At 34.4% G+C, this 5,557-nt stretch overlaps 1 long non-coding RNA gene across 3 annotated transcripts in view; it reads right to left on the bottom strand.

Moving 5' to 3' along the window:
* The window catches only part of LOC101981174, a 274,159-nt gene that overhangs the window by 214,078 nt on the left and 54,524 nt on the right, over positions 1 to 5,557 (bottom strand). For all 3 annotated transcript variants that reach the window (XR_003376706.1, XR_003376705.1, XR_001229499.2), the window contains exon 6: positions 3,618 to 3,656. This is a non-coding gene — a long non-coding RNA (uncharacterized LOC101981174). The remainder of the gene's footprint in view (positions 1 to 3,617; positions 3,657 to 5,557) is intronic.

Below are 5,557 nucleotides of genomic sequence, written 5' to 3'. Positions count from 1 at the left end.
AGTCCGGGTGCGAGAGTTAGCCTAGAAGAGGCTAGATAGAAATGGGACAAGCAGTGATTAAAAGAATACAGTGTCCGTGTAATTATTTTGGGGCATAAGCTAGCCGAGCGGGCGGCTGGGGTGTTGGGGACGCAGCCCCGCCGCTCCGATTGCTACACAAAATTTATGGTTATGGATCCAAGGCTCTCTTATTTCTTTTTTTTTATTTATTTATTTTATTTTTTTAGCTCTCTCGTTTCTTAATAGAAACTGAGCTCATTTAGGGTTGCCTGGGTCTTCATAAATGTGTGGAACTCTCCTGGAAGCTGGATTGTTTTCTAAGATCAAACGTTACTGAAGAAAATAAATTCATCCTTCCTCAGCAGTTCGTTAAATGCCAATGACTAGTAAAATAGGAGTAAGACTTCATTCCTTCCTGTAACAACCATTCCTGCGACTTTGGCTAGCTTGACATTATACAAATCATGTACACGCAGTTTTATCTGCTTAAAGCTCACATGTGCAATGTTGCTATTATGTTATAAAATGCTATTTTAACTCCAATATCTAATACCTTGGGTTTACTTGATATAGTTACTTTCAATAAATTTCACCAAGTAATCTAGTTTGGCTAGATGGCTAAACTCAGAGATCTGTCATTGCCAATCATGCCCTGGGATTGCATGCCCAAAATAATATTCCTGGATTTTTATCTGTGTATTATAATAATAAACACAGATGTTCATAATTTCAAATCATGTATGCTACTGAATGAGCCAACTTCTGACGCAGGAATATTTTACCATAAAGGGAAGAGGAATACATTGAATATAATTCAAGGATTGCAATGATATTCACTCTATGTAATAAATAACACAAATTTCTGAGTCAATGCCCTATATTTAATAGCATGATTGTAAAAATAACCTTGGTAAAGCACTTAGGACACCAAGTATTATTTGTTCTGAGCAAGTATCAAGATTTCAAAACTAATGATGTTAAATCAAATAGCAATCAATATTTAACATAAAATTCTATCTATTAGCACAAACCTTTTCTTTCACATATCAATATGAATTACTGCATTAAGTATAGGGCACTAATTGTTTTATTATGCTTTCCTTCATTTAAACACCAATGTAAAGTTCGGTAATAGTCAACAAACTATAGAAGACTCTGAAATTATGCTGGTCGGTAAAATATGCCCTAAAACCAATGGACTAGAATCTTGTATTCAACAACAATGACATAAATCAACAGTGTTGCTAATACCTATGACAAACCTGTAAAGATACTTGGGATGGTTTTCTTAGCTATTTTCTCAAATGCAATAATAATTATCTTACTAAATAAAAACCCATAGCCAGATATTTTGGGGGTAAAATCTGAAAGATCAGAGAAGCAGAGCAGCAGACAGCCACTAGTTCTTACCATTAAGAAGTCCTCGTACTGAATGCAGTAGCCTGTCTCTAGAAGTCTTCAGACTGAATGCCTTTAGCTCCTGTCTCCTCCTTCCTTATATTTCTCTCCCCACCCAGGCATATCCCTTCTCTTCTCTACTTCCCCAGTATTTGAATTAAAGGCCTATGACTGCCGAGAACTGGGATTTAAGGTGTTTGCCACCACTCTTTGAGACTGGATTTATTTAGTGTAGCCCAAGGTGACATGGAACTCACAGAAATCCCTCTGCCTCTTCCTCCAGAGTGCTGGGATTTAATGTGTGTGACACCACTGCCTGACTTCTGAGGCTAAGTAGTTGCTAGCTCCACACTCTGATCCTCAGGCAAGTTTTGTATGTTATAACACAAACAAAATCTCACTGCATTACCTCTTTTTGTCAGAAATAAAAAAGTTTATAACTAACAAAACTATATACAATAAGTAAATAACTATATACAATACAAACAGGCAATAAACAAATCAATAATGTCTTGCCCATAAACATTTGACAAATTCAGAGAAAATACCCCATTATCTATCCTAATTAGGTGAGTACAAAAGTTAGTACCTAAGTCACTTTCTATTCTAATTTGCATTACCAAAACTATCTCTTAATGTCTCTGAACCCTATGTACTTTACAACTCTTTAGTAAATTTCTTTTCTGAATCTGGTGAGAAAGAAAACAATAACTATAACTATCTAGTCCTCATCTGCCTCAGAGACATGTGAAGGAAAGAATATTAACTGTGTAAGCAGGAAATGCAAGTTTTCTTAACTCTATTCTTCCTCCAATAAGGAGATATGTGTCCTAATTATTTTCTTAGTTATACCCTTGTGAAAATCTATCCCAGTATTAACAGCTTCACTTTCATGTGTTACAAGTGCCACCTCTACATATAGCAGGTATAAATAGTATCAGCAAAAAAGTTGTCTTGTGTTGTGGACATTTGTCATGTCCTAAGTTTTCCTGTGTCCTTGTGGATAGACATACATCTGAGACACTCTACGTGCTGCCCTTTGTACATTGCTGATTTTGTGATCAAGAAAAATGGAAGCTCCTTTCTTTTCCTTGTATTACTTTTCAATGTGTCATACCATATACATACCACATGCATACATATGAGAATCACTAATTACAATAAATGGATCTGAGGGATAAGCAAATAAATTATTATGGAAGGAGGATGTGTGGTGGAATTTAAATTGTATTTTAATAAATAATGGTTGCCTGGAGATCAAAAAGTAAAACAATCAGCCTTACAGAGCAGGCAGTGGTTATGCACACCTTTAATCAAGTAGCCTCACTAATTGCCATAGAAACTGGGAAGTGCATGTCTTTAATCATAGTTATGAATTCCTTTAATCCCAGCCCCAGAGAAAATTATAAAATGGGAGGAGACAGCTCTAAGACATAGTCTTATTCTGAGATTCATGGAGGCAGTATCACCAGTTTGGACTGAGGTCGAGGGAAAAGCCAGTGGCTGGCTGTTTTGCTTTTCATATCTTTAGATTGAACCCCAGTTTCTCTCTCTGATCTTTTCGTAATCATGCTTCAAGGAGGTGAAATTTTAATAGAAGTTTGGCTGAGTGATGGTTTATATGACAAAGCACTATTGCATGAATGTATGAAAATTCAAGAATAAATCAAATAAAAATTACAAAATAATAAAAGGTCCCACGTCAATTTTTGATTGACTGTACTTCAAAACTGTGATCCCCATGATATGTCTGTAGGAGCTGATGATATTTAAGGTTGTATATGATTGAGTACGTAAGGATGATCACATTCAGACTTCTCTATGGCTACTGTAAAATCTCTGTCAAAAATTCCATTATCATTAGCGTAAGCAGATAGTTCTTGTGACTTCATGTTTCATAGGAACAATTATAAGAACTTAGCAATATAATGTCCTAAGACAAAATATTAATGTTCGTTTATATATAAATTGAAAATTAAGATTAAAATAATTTAATTAACTCTAATAATTGAAACATTAACATTTGAAGATTACAGTAATAATTACTAGAATAATGTAGTGAATATATAATGAATTCTTATAAACATCAGCATCCATTTGACTATATTCTTACATATATCAGCATCCATTTGAGTATAGCTTAACTTTCTTATAAAAGAAGCTTGACTTTATACTTAATGGAAAAGTTTATCCCATAGAAATATAGACAGGCCCCTTACCTTGCTTCATCTCAAATACTGGAGTGTCCAGAGAGGGAGCTGTAAACAAATGTATTTGCCACACATTAGAAACAATGTGTACCTGAGAAGAGAATTAGATTAGAACAGACAGTATGTGTGATTCTTGATGAAAGCAGAATGGAAAAAAAGAGGAAGTTACACTTATAGTTCCCTGTTCTCAGACTGTCAACTGTTACCAGGGAAGCTTTTCACCAAGACCTTATCCCAAATCCTGAATACAGATCCAATTAAAACTGAGAGCAAATGAATAACATGTTCCATACAGTAGATTCTTGCTTCACATGCAAACCACTCTTAAGATAGGATTCAATGCCCAGCAGTAGGTGGCACAAATACAGGACCCTAAGTGGCATTTTTGGAGGTTCTTTGTCTCATAATTCTTGTCAGCAATTTTTTATCCTCATATATCCTTTGCCTATATGTAATGGTTTACAATTTGGGGTGTTGTAAGGAGCCACCTGTTTGTTTCCCAGCTGCCGAGCCCCAAAATAATCACACAGAAACTATTCTTTAAATCACTACTTGGCCCAATAGCTCTAGCTTCTTATTGGCTAACTCTTACATCTTAATTTAACTCATCTCCATTAATCTGTGCATCACCACAAGGTCATGGTCTAATAGTAAAGTTTAAGTGTGTCCATCTCCAGCAGCAGCTTCATGGCTTCTATCTAACTCAGCCTCCTTTCTCCAATCATTCAGTTTATTTTTCTCCACCTAGCTCTGTCCTACCCTATCAGGTCAAGCCTGGTTCTTTAACCAATGGTATTCATAGCATACAATGTGAATCACCTCCCCTTTTCTATTTAAATAAAGAAGAAGGTTTTAATTTTAACATAGTAAAATTAAATGTAACAAAACCATTATCAAGCAAGAATTACAGTTAAAATATTTATATCTATTTTATTTTTTATAATTACTAAGGAAATCTATAATTATAACTATAACTTGAATTCCTAAACTTCATCAAAGACTCCAGATGAATATAATATTTACTAAGTCAACAGGAAGTACATTATAAGCAATTTCAAAACCTCTAGAATTGATAGAGACATCTTGCTGCCTAGACAGTCTCCCAAGGTTCTTCTGTACTGCTTGGGCATACATCTTCAGCCTCCAGGCCCTTAGTATCCAGCAAACTTTTACACAAAGCAAGAAATTTCAAAGACAGTTCCACCTATATTGGCAATTTGTTAGTCACATTTTTCTGTGTCCTGCAAAATGTCTAGCAGACTCTTTCATAAAGAGGGAACCATGAAGGATGGTCGCACCTTTAGGTAATTTCAACAGTCATTTCTTTCTGGTTCATGTATGTCCAGTTCATCTAAAAGTCCAGGAAGAGCAGTTTCTTGAGCAAATGGCTAGCAAACTCCATAAGTAGTCACTTCAATGTCCATCTTCCTTTTGATGTAATTCATACAGCCAGGATTAGCTGTGTCTCACAGTCATTTAAAGTACTAAGTTCTTAAAAAAATTAAATGCCATATACTCTAGTCTTTCAAAGATTTGAAGAACGTCTTACTGAATTAAATCTCTATATATCTGGAAATCCTAGCTAACATGACTACAAGCTTGACCATTATAGATGATTATCTATAACCTGAATTTATTAATTATGTTTTATATTTTTAAATATGCTGCACAAACACAATACCTTAAACAAGAGCAGATATATATATTTCTTATTAAATTATATTAATATATATTAGCTTATTAAAATGCTAAACCCTACTTATGTATCTATAACCTGAATTTATTAATTATGTTTTATATTTTTAAATATGTTGTACAAACACAGTACCTTAAACAAGAGCAGATATATATATTTCTTATTAAATTATATTAATATATATTAGCTTATTAAAATGCTAAACCCTACTTATGAACTTATATGGTGCCTTTACTGGGGAAATACGGCACTG

This window comes from Microtus ochrogaster, unplaced genomic scaffold, assembly GCF_000317375.1.
Source record: "Microtus ochrogaster isolate Prairie Vole_2 unplaced genomic scaffold, MicOch1.0 UNK94, whole genome shotgun sequence".
In the NCBI taxonomy this organism is placed as follows: domain Eukaryota; kingdom Metazoa; phylum Chordata; class Mammalia; order Rodentia; family Cricetidae; genus Microtus; species Microtus ochrogaster.
This window is presented reverse-complemented; position numbering and strand designations above follow the sequence as displayed.